Genomic DNA, 15,716 nt, shown 5'->3' with positions numbered 1-15,716 from the left:
TTCTGGTGTGGGTGTGTATTTTACACTAGTCAAGTAATCCTAGATACTCATGGTTTCCTTAAGAAAGTTGGCTCCTGATATGATTGAATATTCAAAGTAGAGTCATCCACCTGTTAGTTTGCTGGCGTGGGCCTGGTTTGCACCTGTTGTTTCAGCATGGTTATCGAGTACCCTCCTTCATCCTTAGCATTTTCCTGAATTCGTTGTTAAATGATGCAGTTACTCTTACTTCCAGTGAGTCTCTACTTCCACCTCCCCACCTGAAGTTGTCTTGCCTTTGCTTGGTCACCCTTACCAAGATACATTAGCTAGTGTATCCTACACAGTGTAAGCACTAAACTGAAAAGGCAGTGATCTGAGCTCTTTGGATTTTGTTCTTTGTCATCAATTCTCTGACAAAACGATGGCATGAGAAGGAATTTTAAATTCACAGGATCAGAATCTAGGTGGAAACAACCAGCATATTTGTTTCTCCACCCTCTCACCTAGAGTTTGCTTTGACCTACAGGTCACAGTGCAATCCCTGTGTATTTCTAAGGTGTTTTTTATAGTTCACTTGCAGACACCCAGGTTATGTGATAACTTTTATCAGTGACAGAGTATACAGAATAATGACCAAGCTTTCAACCTTAAAGAGCCGGGCCAGTATTTACAAGAGGAGGTCTCCATTAACTCCTTAAACATGAGTTCCCCTATATCCTCTTGCCAGGTACTAGAACAACGACTAAGTGACAGCACAAGCCATAGGGAATTTAGAAGAATTCCATGGATGGGTGCTGTGAGGGCCTTTTGTTGTTGCTGAGAGGGAGTCTTACTCGCTCAGGCTGGAGTGCAATGGCACAGTCTTGGCTCAGCGCAACCTCCACCTCCTGGGTTGAAGCGATTCTCCTGCCTCAGCCTCCCAAGTAGCTGGGACTACAGGTGTGCACCACCGTGCCCGGCTAATTTTTGTATTTTTAGTAGAGACGGGATTTCACCATGTTGGCCAGGCTGGTCTTGAATTCCTGACCTCCTGATGCACCTGCCTCGGCATCCCAAAATGCAGGGATTACAGGTGTGAGCCGCTGTGCCTGGCCAATAAATTATTTTTAAGTATTAGTTTTGTGAGCTTTATGAGATCTTTGTTATCTGACTGTGTTTTAACTTTGGCCATGACAGCAAGACAAAGGTCCATTTTACTGAGCTTAAAAAGAATCAAGGCCAGGGGCAGTGGCTCATGCCTATAATCCCAACACTTTATGAGGCTGCAGCGAGAGGATCTCTTGAGCCCAGGAGTTTGAGACCAGCCTAGGCAACATAGTGAGGTCCAGTCTCTACAAAAAAAATTCTTTTTAATTGCATGCCTGTAGTCTCAGCTATCAGGAGGCTGAGATGGGAGGATCGCTCGAGCCCAGGAAGTTGAAGCTGCAGTGAGCTTCAATTGCACCACTGCCCTCCAGCCTGGGTGACAGAGTGAGACCTTGCCTAAACAACAGTAACAACAAAAATAAACCCCAGAAAACAAATTGAAAATGTTGATTATTTTTGCTACAGACATTATGGTAGGACTTAAAACTTTGTGGGAGTGTATTGTGGAAAATAATGATTACTTACTCAATTAATTCTGGTTGTAATCAGGCTACCACGAGCCCCATGTTGCTTTAAGAGTTATAACTGCTGAGCACAGTGGCTCATTCCTGTCATCCCAGAGCTTTGGGAGGCCAAGGCAGGCAGATCAACCTGAGATCAGAAGTTCGAAACCAGCCGGACCAACATGGTGAAATCCCATGTCTACTAAGTACAAAACGTTAACCAGGTGTGGTGGTGCATGCATGCAATCCCAGCTACTTGGAAGGCTGAGGCAGGAGAATCACTTGAACCTGAGAGGTGGAGGTTGTAGTGAGCCAAGATTGTACCATTTCACTCCAGCCAGGGCAACAAGAGCAAAACTCCATCTCAAAAAAAAAAAAGTTGTAACTGGGGACAAGCATGATGGCACATGCCTGTAATCACAGCACTTTGAGAAGCCAAGGGCGGTGGATCACTTGAGCTCAGAAATTTGAGACCACCCTGGGCAACATGACGAAACCCTATCTCTACAGAAAGTATGAAAAATTAGCTGGGCATGATGGCATGCACCTGTAGTCCTGGCTACCTGGGAGGCTGAGGTGGGAGGATTGCTTGAACCCAGATGGTTGAAGCCGCAGTGAGCCATAGTTGTGCCACTGCACTCCAGCCTGGGCAACAGAATGAGACCCTGTCTCAAAAAACTGAAAACATAACTGATGTCAACTGGCAGTTTAGGCTGGTAGTGGTGGCTCATGCCTATAATCCTAGCACTTTGGGAGACTGAGGCAGGTAGATCACCAGAGGTCAGGAGTTTGAGACCAGCCTGGGCAATATGGTGAAACCTTGTCTCTACTAAAAATACAAAAATTAGCAGAGTGTGGTGGTGGGCGCCTGTAATCCCATCTACTCGGGAGGCTGAGGAAGGAGAATCCCTTGAGCCAGGCAGGCGGAGGTTGCAGTGACTGGGCAACAGAGCAAGACTCCATCTCTAAATAAATAAAGTGGCAGGTCATCATTTAACTCCAAGACTCTGGGTACATTTCTACTGTAAATAATCTGAGCTGATTAGAGCCCTGCCATTTCTACTTCAGGCCAGGCACGGTGGCTCATGCCTGTATCCCATCACTGTGGGAGGCTAAGTTGGGCAGATCACTTGAGGTCAGAAGTTCAAGACCAGCCTGTCCAACAAGGTAAAACCCCATCTCTACTAAAAATAAAGAAATTAGCTGGACGTGGTGGTGGTCGCCTGGAATCTCAGCTACTTGGCAGGCTGAGGCAGGAGAATCACTTGAGCCCAAAAGGCAGAGGTTGCAGTCAGCCGAGATTGCACCACTGCACTCCAGCCTAGGCAAGAGAGTGTGACTCCATCTCACACATGCACACAAGCAAATAAAAAATTTGATTTCTTTTCACAATATGAAGATGGATGTTCATACACATGCATAATCTAAAAGTATGCCATATTTGTGAGACTATGCATATCTGTACACATTAGATATGCAATATAAGCACAATACATATGCCTTTTGCCCAAGATACAGCATCTTATAAAGGAGGCAAGAATTTAGGAATATATGTTCCAGAAACAGTACACGAGAATTTGCCGAGCTGAGAAAGTTGTCACTAGGAATGGGGAGTGGTGAGATGTAGAAGGTGTAATTGTGCTTAAAGTTCTGCTGCCAACTCTTTCCAATTAATCACCCACTCTTCCATGCTTCATGGACAGGAGGATGTCAGGTGCTGTCAGTAACGACTCCGTCTTTGTGCATGATTGACTGCCTGGAGCCCCTCTGGTATAGGGGAGTGATATCCTACTCATGTTACAGAGGGAGTGTCCACACAGTTCCTCTTGTCATTTGATGAGTTAATTTTGAGGGGCCTCGTACCTGAGCAAGTTGTCCTCTTTTTGATGGATTTCTGATTGAGTTACCTGCATTGTCTTGAGACTGCAGGCTGTCTCCCCCACTATACAGCAGAGTCAGCAGATCTATTAGTTAAACTCCAGTGGTCACTCAGTCACTAAATCTATCCTCTGTGCTGAAGCCTTTCCATATTCACCTTTCAATAAAGGTTTAGAATAACCCCTTCTCTCTGACTCTATTTTACTCCTCCATTGACATTAAATTGAATAGGCATTTAAGATATGAATAAAATGAATAATCAAATGAAATGGGCATCAAATAGGCACTATTTTGGTGTGTTGGGGAAAGCAAATGTATGAGGAGTGGTCAAGTGAACGGTCAAGTCTCTCTTATAACCCTCCTCTTACAGCTAAAGGTTGTCACTGGCAGCACCAAATGGAGTGGGACTTCTGGGCCCGTTGCTATGTATCCCAGTTGATTCTCAAATGATTTTGGTAACTGTTTAAATAATCTACAGAATGAAATACAACATCACATTGTAAGAGGAGAGGGAAAAGGATTTTTTTTTTTCTTTTTGGAAGAAGTGAACTCTTGCCTGGACTCTGGGAAAGAACCTGTGATCTAATTAGCTAAATTTAGAGAGACAGTACAGTAAGAGAACGCACTTTTCCAGAGCTTCCCTTGCAAGAGAAGACCCATCACCCAAAACAATCCACCACCAGGCTCATTCCTAGGTAAGTCTAAGATTCTGAAACTATCAACCTGTTAACGCTTTTTTTTATTTTGAGATAGAGTTTCACTCTTGTTACCCAGGCTGGAGTGCAATGGCACAATCTTGGCTCACCACAACCTCCGCCTCCTGGGTTCAAGCAATTCTCCTGCCTCAGCCTCCCAAGTAGCTGGGACTACAGGCATGCGCCATCATGCCCAGCTAATTTTTGTATTTTTTAGTAGAGACAGGGTTTCACCATGTTGACCAGGATGGTCTCGATTTCTTGACCTTGTGATCCACCCGCCTCGGCCTCCCAAAGTGCTAGAATTATGGCATGAGCCACCGTGCCCTGCCAACATTTTCATATAAATACTCATATGGCCTAGCACTTAGCCAAGGAAGCCTTCAATAAATGTTATTTGAATTACATTATCAGAGAAAGGTCACTACTGTGTCACTGGCTAAAGAAAGTAGGTAGAAGGAAGGCTGGGGTGTGAGGCCTATTAATCATAGCATTAATCATAGGTGTTATTGGTTTGTGTATGAGCTGCCCCACTCCTGCATTTCATAACTTAGAAATATCCTCCTCTCCCTCATGTCAAATGCAGGGCCTTCGGGGTGGGCATCTGAAATGCTATATCCTGGAAGCTGCTGAGTCTTCCAGGTTCTTCCCTTCTCTTGGAAGAGGTTGGTTGGAAATATACTTAGAGGATCTGTGTCATTAAATGGTTCACTCCTCCAGGAACTGACACCATTCTTTACAAAATCAGCCTGAGATAAGCTATGACACCCCCAAAATTCTTTCCAAATTTAGAATCTTATGCTGTGAAGCATCACACCCGAAGCTGAAGTTAAGCAGTTTGGGGTTAAACGTGCTATCATGGAGGGTAAAGAGCTCCTCCAACTTACGATGTGTTATTTGTCGTCAAGTTTCTCAGCTGAAGTCAGTGGTGGAGCATGGAAAAAGATGAACAAGCCATTTTTGTTTTGTTTTGTTTTGAGACAGAGTCTTGTTCTGTCGCCTAGGCTGGGGTGCAGTGGTGCAATCTTGGCTCACTGGAACCCTGCCTCAAGGCTTCGAGTGATTCTCCTGCCTCAGCCTCTGGAGTAGCTGGGATTACAGATGTGCACCACTTACACTCAGCTAATTTTTGCTTTTTTCTTTGAGGTGAAGTCTTGCTGTGTCACCCAGGCTAGAGTACAGTGGTGTGATTTCAGCTCACTGCAACCTCGGCCTTGTGGAGGTTGCTGTACTGCCTTGGATTCTCCTGCCTCGGCCTCCTGAGTAGCTGGGATTACAGACACCTGCCACTGTGCTCAGCTAATTTTCGTGTTTTTAGTAGAGATGGGGTTTCATCATCCTGGCCAGGCTCATCTTTAGCTCCTGACCTCGTGATCCACCCGCCTTGGCCTCCTAAAGTGCTGGGATTACAGGTGTGAGCCACTGCGTCCGGCCAATTTTTTCATTTTTAGTAGACACAGGGTTTCACCATGTTGGCCAGGCTGGTCTTGATCGCCTGACCTCCGGTGATTCACCCACCTTAGTCTTCCAAAGTGCTGGGATTACAGGTGTGAGCCACTACACGTGGCCCATATTTTAACACAGCATGGTGGTTTTGTGGAGGGGTAGGCGGGGGATATGAGGCAGCATTTTATATTAGTAGTGATAGGAATATCTAATCATAAAATGATTTAGCATACATTTCTTTCAGGTTGGGAAGAACCATTTCTCTCTGTTCCAGGGCTCCAGCTTCTGCACTTCAGGAGTCCTCAAGCTATATAACCATCATCCTCGGGTAGCTCAGCCCAGCACTCTCTATGCCTGAGGGTTTATACATCATTTGAAAGCATCCTGAGTGTACTATCTATTGCTGCATAATAACCCCAAAATGTAGCAGCTTAAAGTAAGAAATATTTATTATCATATAGAGTTTCCAAGGATCAGGAGTCTGGGAGCGACTTAGCTGAGGGCTTCTGCATTGAGGTTTCCTAGAGGGTTGCAGCCAAACTGAGGGCTACAGTCTCTGAAGACCTGACTGGGCTCGGTTCCCTGCCATTTGGGCCTCTTCACAGTGCTGCCCAGGCCATGCTTTCTCCCAGAGCGAGTGATCCAAAGAAGAAAATGAGAGAGAGAAGCCACAGTTCCTTTATAAGCTAATCTTGGAAGGGACATTCCATTACTTTTATCATACTTCATTTGCTAAAAATGAATCACTAAATTTCATCTACATTCAAGAGTAAGGGAAAGCTCCATTTCTTGAAGGAAGAAGTATCAGAGAATTTGTGGAACTATCTTTAAATACCACCACGAGCAGTTTGGCCCTGAGACAACAGACAAAGTTAAAGTGCATTATCCTAGGGAGGAAGGATTTGGGTTTCCTTTGACTCCTTTAATGTTGTAAGTCCTTTAGTGATACCCTCTTGGCTGGGTGTGGTCGTTCACGTCTGTAATCCCAGCACTTTGGGAGGCCAAGGTGTAATCCCAATCACTTGAGCCAAGGAGTTTGAGGGTAGCCTGGCCAACATAGTGAGATCCCATCTCCACAAAAATTAAAACTGGGCTGGGCATGGTAGTCCCAGCTACCTAGGAGGCTGAGGCAGGAGGATGGCTTCAGCCTGGTAGATGGAGACTTCAGTGAGCTGTGATCAAACCACTGTACTCCAGTCTGGGGAACAGAGTGAGACTGTGTCTCAAAGAAAAAAAATATTGGCTGGGCATGGTGGCTCATACCTGTAATCCCAGCACACTGGGAGGCTGAGGCAGGCGGATCACCTGAGGTCAGGAATTAAAGACCAGAGTGCCAACGTAGTGAAACCTCATCTCTACTAAAAATATAAAAATTAGCTGGGCATGGTGTCAGGTGCCTGTAATCTCAGCTACTCAGGAGGCTGAAGCAGGAGAATCACTTGAACACAGGAGGTAGAGGTTGCGGTGAGCCAAGATAGTGCCACTGTACTCCAGCCTGGGTGACAGAGTGAGACTCTCTCAAAAGAAAAAAAAAAAAAAAAAGAAAATTTGGCTAAGTTAGTCTCAAGACAGATCTGAAGTTTGGTACACATGGAACATGTAAGCCCTCTTCAGCTGATCCTCCCCATAAAAAAGCCCAGGAGTGCCACATACCAGTATTTTCTTTTCATGCTGGATTTCACCCAGCCTGGCATGGGAGGCAGCAGGTTATTTTGCTTTTGCTTTCATAAGCCGTGTTATGTAACTAACATCTTGAACAATGACGCCGAGCCAACTTAGAGGTCACAGCAGAAGGGGAGGGGAATGGGGAGGAGAACAAAGAAACAGAGAATTAGGAAGGAGAGAGAAAGACGGGAGAAGTGGGAGAGAGAGAGAGAAAAAAATGGAGGTGAGACTGGAGACAGAGTGAGACTATGTCATTTCTACTGCCTGCTCTTCTGTTCTTAGGCTCTAGTGGACAGGATATGCTACCTGAAAAGTTCTTCTTCCCTCATTTTAGCTGGGCATCAGGTCTTCGACTCACACTCTTGGGGAGAGCTAGCTGAGTGCCAGCATCCTGCAGGAATCCCTGGTGGAGGCAGCAGCTGCCTGGCATGGTGTGGCACTGATCCTTCTCGGTGGAAGGCAAACAGGCACGAATGACCTAGTCTCCATCCACCCCGCCTTCATCACGACTCCACGCTGACTATGTGAGTCTGGAGGCTGGTGAGTGGGGAAAGAGACTGGAGGCCTGAGGCCTTTCTCTTATTCTGTATTTCAGAAGAATATAACCCACTATTTAATGTTCTAAGTATATAAAGAATCTTTTCCCACCAGTACATGCTCAATGGAAATTTCATCGGCAGTTCATACTCAAACATGTTGGTGTATGAATTTCTTTTTTTTTTTTGAGACTGAGTTTCGCTCTTTTTTGCATAGGCTGGAGTGCAGTGGTGCGATCTTGGCTCACTGCAACCTCTGCCTCCCAGGTTCAAGTGATTCTCCTGCCTCAACCTCCCAAGTAGCTGGGATTACAGGTGCATGCCACTCCACTCAGCACATTTTTGTAATTTTAGTAGAGACGGGGTTTCACCATGTTGGTCAGGCTGGTCTCAAACTCCTGACCTCAGGGATCCACCTGCCTGAGCCTCCCAAAGTTTTGGGATTACAGGTGTGAGCCACTGTGCCTGGCTTGAATTTGAATCCTAGAATCTCAGAATCGAAAGTCATCCTAGGTCAGTCACCTTAAACTGATTTTTGGTTATTCTCCTCTTAGACATTCTGGTTAAGACATATAAACAAGCCAGGTTAAGACATATAAACAAGTTCATGTCTGTAATCCCAGCACTTTGGGAGGCTGAGGCAGGTGAATCATTAGGTGAGGAATTTCAGCATAGCCTGACCAACATGGTGAAACCCCATCTCTACTAAAAATACAAAAATTAGCTGGACATGGTGGTGCACATCTGTAATCCCAGCTACTCAGGAGGCTGAGGCAGGAAAATAACTTGAATCCCGGAGGCAGAGGTTGTAGTGAGCTGAGATTGTGTCTCTGCACTCCAGGCTGGGTGACGGAGCAAGACTCCCTCTTGAAAAAAAAAAGAAAGAAAGAAGAAGAAGATGAAGAAGAAAAGAAGATGAAGGAGGAGGAGGAGGAGGAGGAGGAAGAGGAGGAGGAGGAGGAGGAGGAGGAGGAGGAGGAGGAGGAGGAGGAGGAGGAGAAAAGACATATAAACAAATCAGTCACAGATATTCTCTCTTGAAAATATGCTTTAAATATAATTTCGGAGTGTTCGAAGTCTCCCTGAACTTAATCAGGGACTGGGGTTAAGAACTCCTGTCCCCAGGTCACTCTGTTTAGCCTCTGATGTTTAGGAATCCTTTGTACAGAATCTTTTGCTATATAGTGCTGTACTATTAGGTAGTCATCAAATATATGCTCTAAAGAAGCCCTTTCCATTTATGAAATGCTTAATGATTTTCTTTATGATGAGGTCATATTTGTCTCTATGTAGCATTTGCCATTATTCTGATTCTGCCCTCTGAATCTATACAGACCAAGGCTGATGACTCTTTCACATGACAATCCTTGAGAGAATTGAAGATAGGACTCCATCTTCACTGGGAACAGTGGCTCATGCCTGTAATCCCAGCATTTTGGGAGGCTAAGGCAGAAGGAGACCAGCCTGAGTAACATAGTAAGACCTCCATAAAAACAATAAAAATTAAAATGAACTAGGTGAGGTGGTGCACACCTTTAGTGTCAGCTACTCAGGAGGCTGACGGGGGAGGATTGCTTGAGCTCAGGAGATTGAGGTTGCCTGAGTGACATCAGCCTGAGTGACAGAGTGAGATCCTGTCTCAACAACAACAAAAAAGATCTCTCACCAGCCAGCTCAGCTCTCATTGCTCTAGATATTCTCTGGATTGTCAGCCCAGTCATTTAAAAGGCCAGTTCTCTACAGCTAAGCAGATGCCTCTTCAGAAGTTAGACCCATGAGACCAGACTTAGGGAACTATTCTCTGGATTATCAATCCAGACAACAGTCTACTCATGGCTGTTTTGTTTTTATGTCTTAACAATAATGTCAAAAAGGAGAATAACACAAAATAAGTTTAGGGTGACTGACCTAGGATGACTGATAATCAACTATATGATGGATAATCTCTGAGTTATCAATCCAGAGAAGATTTAGAAGAATGAAAGCTGAGCTGGCTGGTGAAAGGTCTGTTTTTGTTGTTGACACAGAATCTTTTCTGAATAAGCATCAGAAGAAGCAGATGCCTATTCAGAAGACACCAAATTTCTAATTAACATAAAAATTTCACTGACTTTTCGGAAGTCTTACATGCCTATTCCTCTGCAGTCTTATTAAAATCCTGAAAGAAGGGATACCTTGCTCTTAAACCTAGCATCTATCCACTTGTACTCTTGATTTTGGGGACATCATAAGGATCTAAAGTTTATTCTGATTACATTCCATCTTGCTGATTTGGTACATCTTTTCCAGACCGTTGTGATCTTCTTGAATTTATCTTGGTTCTTTCTCTTTGAGTTACTGATAGATTATTTAACTGCATTATTATAAATTCTTCAATAAGTAAATGAAAAAGCTGAATGGGGGCACAGGTCAATAGAACATTCTGCTGCAAAACTTCAAAAGTCTTCTTTTCAGGTTGCAATCAATTCCTTCATCAATGCTCTAGGAATAGCGATTGTTTCAACAGATACCACCTATGTAACTTTCCTGTATCCAGTTCGTTCTGTAAGCTTGTTTAGTTTGCTCACAAGAGATTTTTTTCAAATATCTTGCTGAAATTGACACATTATGTCAAAATTAAATATTGTCCTTATCTGTGAGTCTAGAGACGTTATTTGAAAAAGAAAATCTAACCATGTTGTCATAACTCTCTCATTAGCCTATTTGTTCATCATGATCACAGTTTTTGTTTCTGATTACCACTTGAAACTTTGCTCTAATGAATTTTCTATAATTTTGTCAGTATTATAAAACTTGCCAGTCTCATTATCAAAATTGTATTTTAAGAAATGTAGGCTGGGGGCAGTGGCTCACGTCTGTAATCCCAGCACTTTGGGAGGCTGAGGCGGGTGGATCACTTGAGCCCCGAGCTTGAGACCAGCCTGGGTGACATAGTAAAACCCCAACTTTACTAAAAAATACAAAAATGAGTTGGACATGGTGGCACGCCTCTAGTCCCAACTACTCGGGAGGCTGAGGACCACTTGAATCCAGGAGGCAGAGGCTGTAGTGAGCCAAGATCGTTCCATGAACTCCAGCCTGGGAGTCAGTCTCGAAAGAAAGAGAGAAATAAATAAATAAATAACAAATAAATAAATGTGGGCAAAGAAAGAAGGGAAGGAAGAGAAATAATAAATGTGGGTAACATTAGAACAAAAGAAAGAAAGAAATGTGGGAAACATTAGAAAGAAATTAAATCAATGTGGGCACCATTCACCCAGTATATAGTACGCTTCTGCTCTGAACGTTTCCGCATGTTTACTGACAATGGTTGCAGGATCCCATTCGCAGGTATTTCTCTTTTTCCCTAGCCCTGGAGGGCCTCATTCCCTGGACCCAAGGTTAGTAGGATTTTTGCTTCTTTGCCTCAAGGGAGGATTGGGTCACTGGGTGGAAATGCAAGGCTGCTGTAAGGCCACCTCTCTGATAGTCTCAGTGAAGCCCAAACACTAAATCTTATGGGGAATGGGAGAGGGGGCTACCCAAGAAAGGGACCCCTTGAGAATCCTTGAAGGAAATACTCCCCAAGACAGAAAAGAAATTGACATTGCTTGGGGGAAGAGGGGATGCTGGGAAGGTGAGAGATCTTTTTTTTTTCCTGAGACATAATTCTCCTCTGTCGCCCAGGCTGGAGTGAATGGCATGATCTCGGCTCACTGCAATTTCCGCCTCCCAGGTTCAAGCAGTTATCATGCTTCAGTCTCCCGAGCAGCTGGGGTTACAGATGCGCACCACCACACCCGGCTAATTTTTTTGTATTTTTAGTAGAGATGGGGTTTCACCATGTTGGCCAGGCTTGTCTTGAACTCCTGACCTAGTGATCCACCTGCCTCGGCCTCCCAAAGTGCTGGGATTACAGGTGTGAGCCACCGCACCCGGCCTCAAGAGGACTTTTTAAGAAATGGAATTGCACAATAACTCTATGAGGTGGTGTTACTATTACTATCCCCATTTTTATTATTATTTTATTATTATTATTATCTTTGAGACTGAGTCCTGCTCTATCACCCAGGCTGGAGAGCAGCAGCGCAATCTTGGCTCACGGCAATTTCTGCCTCCCAGGTTCAAGCGATTCTCGTACCTCAGCCTCCCCAGTAGTTGGAATTACAGGCAACCATCACCATGATTGGCTAATTTTTGTATTTATGGCAGATATGGGGTTTTGCCATGCTGGCCAGGCTTGTGGCAAACTCCTGACCTCAAGTGATCCGCCTGCCTCGGCCTCCCAAAGTGCTGGGATTACAGGCATGAGCCACTGTGCTAGGCCTTACTATCTCCATTTTATAGCGAAGAAAATTGAGGAATTTAAAGGTTAAATGACTTGCCAATGACCACACACTGGTAAGAAGCAGTCAGGATCTGATCCCAGGAAGTCTGACCCCACAATGAGCTAGGACTTGGAGTCCTTTTTTCTCATCTTTAAAATGACAGTGAAAACTGCCCTATGTATATACACCGCAGGAATGTGACAACAATGTGTGTTTATTTTAGTTACAAGAGTTACGGATCTCTTTGGAGTGCTGAGCAAAGTCTTGATTTTGGACTCCAAGGACCTATGATCACCCTCCATCTGGAGGGCAATGGCGTGATCTCGGCTCACTGCAACCTCCACCCCCCAGGTTCAAGTGATTCTCCTGCCTCAGCCTCCCTAGAAGCTGGGATTACAGGTACCCACCACAGCACCTGGCTAATTTTTGTATTTTTAGTAGAGACAGGGTTTCACCATGTTGGCCAGGCTGGTCTCGAACTCCTGACCTCAAGTAATCTGCCCACCTCACACCCAGCACAAAAAAGCTTTCCTGACCCACATAGTGAAAACCCAGTGAGGCTCAGGGAGAGCATCAAGAGATCCAGTGGAGTCAAGGTAGCATTTAAAATAGCTCCATGCAAACTCCTGACTTGGGAGGTTCAAAATAAGACTGGCCCTTGGAGTTTTAGTTCCTTAGTGACTTTTGTTCAAAAATATGTTTTCTTTTCTTTTCTCTCTCTCTCTCTCTTTTTTTTCACTTTGTCACTCAGGCTGGAGTACAGTGGCACAATCAAGGCTCACTGCAGCCTCAACCTTCTGAGCTCGTTATCCTCCCATAGCAACCTCCTGAGTAGCCAGGACCACAGGTGTGCACCACCATGCCTGGCTAATTTTCAATTTTTTGTAGAGATGGGCATCTCACTTTGTTGCCCAGGCTGGTCTCAAACTGCTTGACTCAAGCAATCTGCCTGCTTTGGCCTCCCAAAGAGCTGAGATTACAGATATGAGCCACAGTGCCTGGCCTAAGGGTTTGCTTTCTTTTCTCCTAGAAATTAAGCTCCAAAAGTAAAGACACAACTTCTTCCATTTCATTTAAATTCTAACTTTCTCCCAGCTCCTTTAAAGCATGTCTGTGTGGAAGGCAACTTTTGCATAAAAGGAAAAATAAACAAATAAGAGACTTAAAAACAAGTTTTGGGTCTGGGCATTGGTTTTGCCAGATACAATTTAGGTAGAGAGAGGCTCCAAACCTTTCTGGCAAGTTTAAATCACTGGCGGCCTCTCGGATATGGTTAACGTAAATTGGGACAACTTTTGGGGAGGGTAGTTTTACAATTTTGATCATGATTTCCAATGTACCTGTCATTTTGACCTAGGAACTCTCCTTCCGGGAATGTATCCATAGATGTACTTGCATATGTGCACGAAGACATAAGTACAGGAAAGTTCATCACCTCCTGTTTATGTTAGCAAACTACTGGAAGAAACAACTGATTAGATAATATGGCCCATCTATTTATAAATATGCAGTTGTGAACAAGAATGAAACAGATCTATGTGCACTGGTAAGGAAATTGAAGCTATGCTGTTCAGTGAAAAAAAACAGGTGCAAAACAGCATACTGAATCCCACCATTCGTGTGTGTGTATATATGCAAGTATGTCAAAGTGCACGCGCGTGTACACACACACACACGCACACACACACACACTCACTCACTCCAGATGCGTATGCTATCCCTGGAAAGTCTACAATTACTGATATCAGTGACTTATTCTAGGGAGGGAACTTGGAGGAAGGGTTAGGAGAGAATTGTTTGTTTTCCTTCAAGCTTAAAGCTTTTTTTTTTTTTTTTTTTTTTTTAGAAAACAAAACAAAACAAAACATGCACTTATGATCTTTCCATAGGATCATGAGATCTTGTGAAAAGATTTCAATGCAGGAGCAGTATCTGATCTGTTGACTTTGGGCAAGTCACTTAATCTGAGATTCTGTTTCATCATCTATAAAATGGTGATAGGGAAGTACAGCCTTCAGGATGAAGTGAGGCTGCCACATTTACCTGACAAAGCACACTGTACAGAACTAGCAGACATCCAACAAATGCTTGTTGGTCTCCCTTTTCGTCCCCCGGAGCCAGTGGAGCATCAGCTCTCATGGCTTGGGTTTCCTTTCTGAGGCCAGGAAAGTTGCTGTGGACGCTGTAGCTATTTAAGTGACTGACCTTTCCTTCTAGGGCTCAGGACACCTCTACCTTAGGCTGGTGGTGACTAAGGTTACTGATGACAGACGCTGCTGGGGGTGTGTCGGGAGGTGGGGCAGGGTGGGACTGTGCATTCATCAGATACATATGATCCACTGGCTCACCGGCTCTGCAACTTTCTCTTGATAGAGATGCCTGACTGGAGACAGGTGGTCTCAGAGAAGATAGAAATGGCAGGGCTCTTGGCTCCAAGTCCCTGCCTCTTCTTGGCCTGAAGTCGCAGCCCTCTCCTGAGGGTAATAGGGCTTTGTCAGAGGAGCAGGGTTGGCCTTCCAGAGGACAGGATAGAAAAACTGATAAGAGTGTTTCATTGCTGGGTATGGTGGCTCACACCTGTAATCCCAGCACTTTGGGAGGCTGAGGTGGGCAGATCACTGGAGGTCAGGAGTTCGAGATCAGCCTGGCCAACATGGTGAAACCCTATCTCTACTAAAAATACAAAAATAAGGTGGGCATGGTGGTGTGCATCTGTAGTCTCAGTTACTCAGGAGGCTGAGGCAAGAGAACTGCTTGAACCTGGGAGGCAGAGGTTGCAGTGAGCTCAGATTGGGCCATTTCACTCCAGCTTGGGTGACAGAGAGAGCGTCCGTCTCAAAAAGAGGCACTTAAGAGGCACTTAAGAGGCACTGACAGTGTATCATTATCACCTGGTTTCTTCAAGCCCAGTGACACCACCAAGGGAAGGTCTAGGGGACTTTAACCCCCATCATGATCTTCATCAGTTCCACTCATCCTCATCCCCATCATACAATCTACACACACTGTGCTTGCCAACTCTAGAGAGTAAACTCACGCTACCATGGCTTACTGGAAAACAAGTGCTTCCTAGAGTTAAGCTCAACCTGCTCAAGGTTGAACCTCTGAACTGCTTTCTACAAAGTTTTATGGAAACATTGTTCTGGTATGAGAAGCCACTCACACAGAGCTCCCTTTGATCCTTATAGCTTTTATTTATGAAAAGCTTTCGGCCGGGCGTGGTGGCTCACGCCTGTAATCCCAGCACTTTGGGAGGCCAAGGCGGGTAGATCACGAGGTCAAGAGATCGAGACCATCCTGGTCAACATGGTGAAACCCTGTCTCTACTGAAAATACAAAAATTAGCTGGGCATGGTGGCGCACGCCTGTAGTCCCAGCTACTTGGGAGGCTGAGGCAGGAGAATTGCTTGAACCCAGGGGGCAGAGGTTGCGGTGAGCCGAGATCGTGCCATTGCACTCCAGCCTGGGTAACAAGAGTGAAACTCCATCTCAAAAAAAAAAGGAAAGCTTTCACAAAGTGTGATGGGTCAGCTTGGCTGGGCCATGATGCCCAGATATTTGGTCAAACTTTACTCTGGATGTTTCTTTCTTTCTTTCTTTCTTTTTTTTTTTTTTGAG

Source organism: Callithrix jacchus, chromosome 18 (assembly GCF_049354715.1).
Source record: "Callithrix jacchus isolate 240 chromosome 18, calJac240_pri, whole genome shotgun sequence".
Classification (NCBI taxonomy): domain Eukaryota; kingdom Metazoa; phylum Chordata; class Mammalia; order Primates; family Cebidae; genus Callithrix; species Callithrix jacchus.
The sequence above is the reverse complement of the archived record's forward strand: the minus strand, read 5'-3'. Positions refer to the sequence as shown.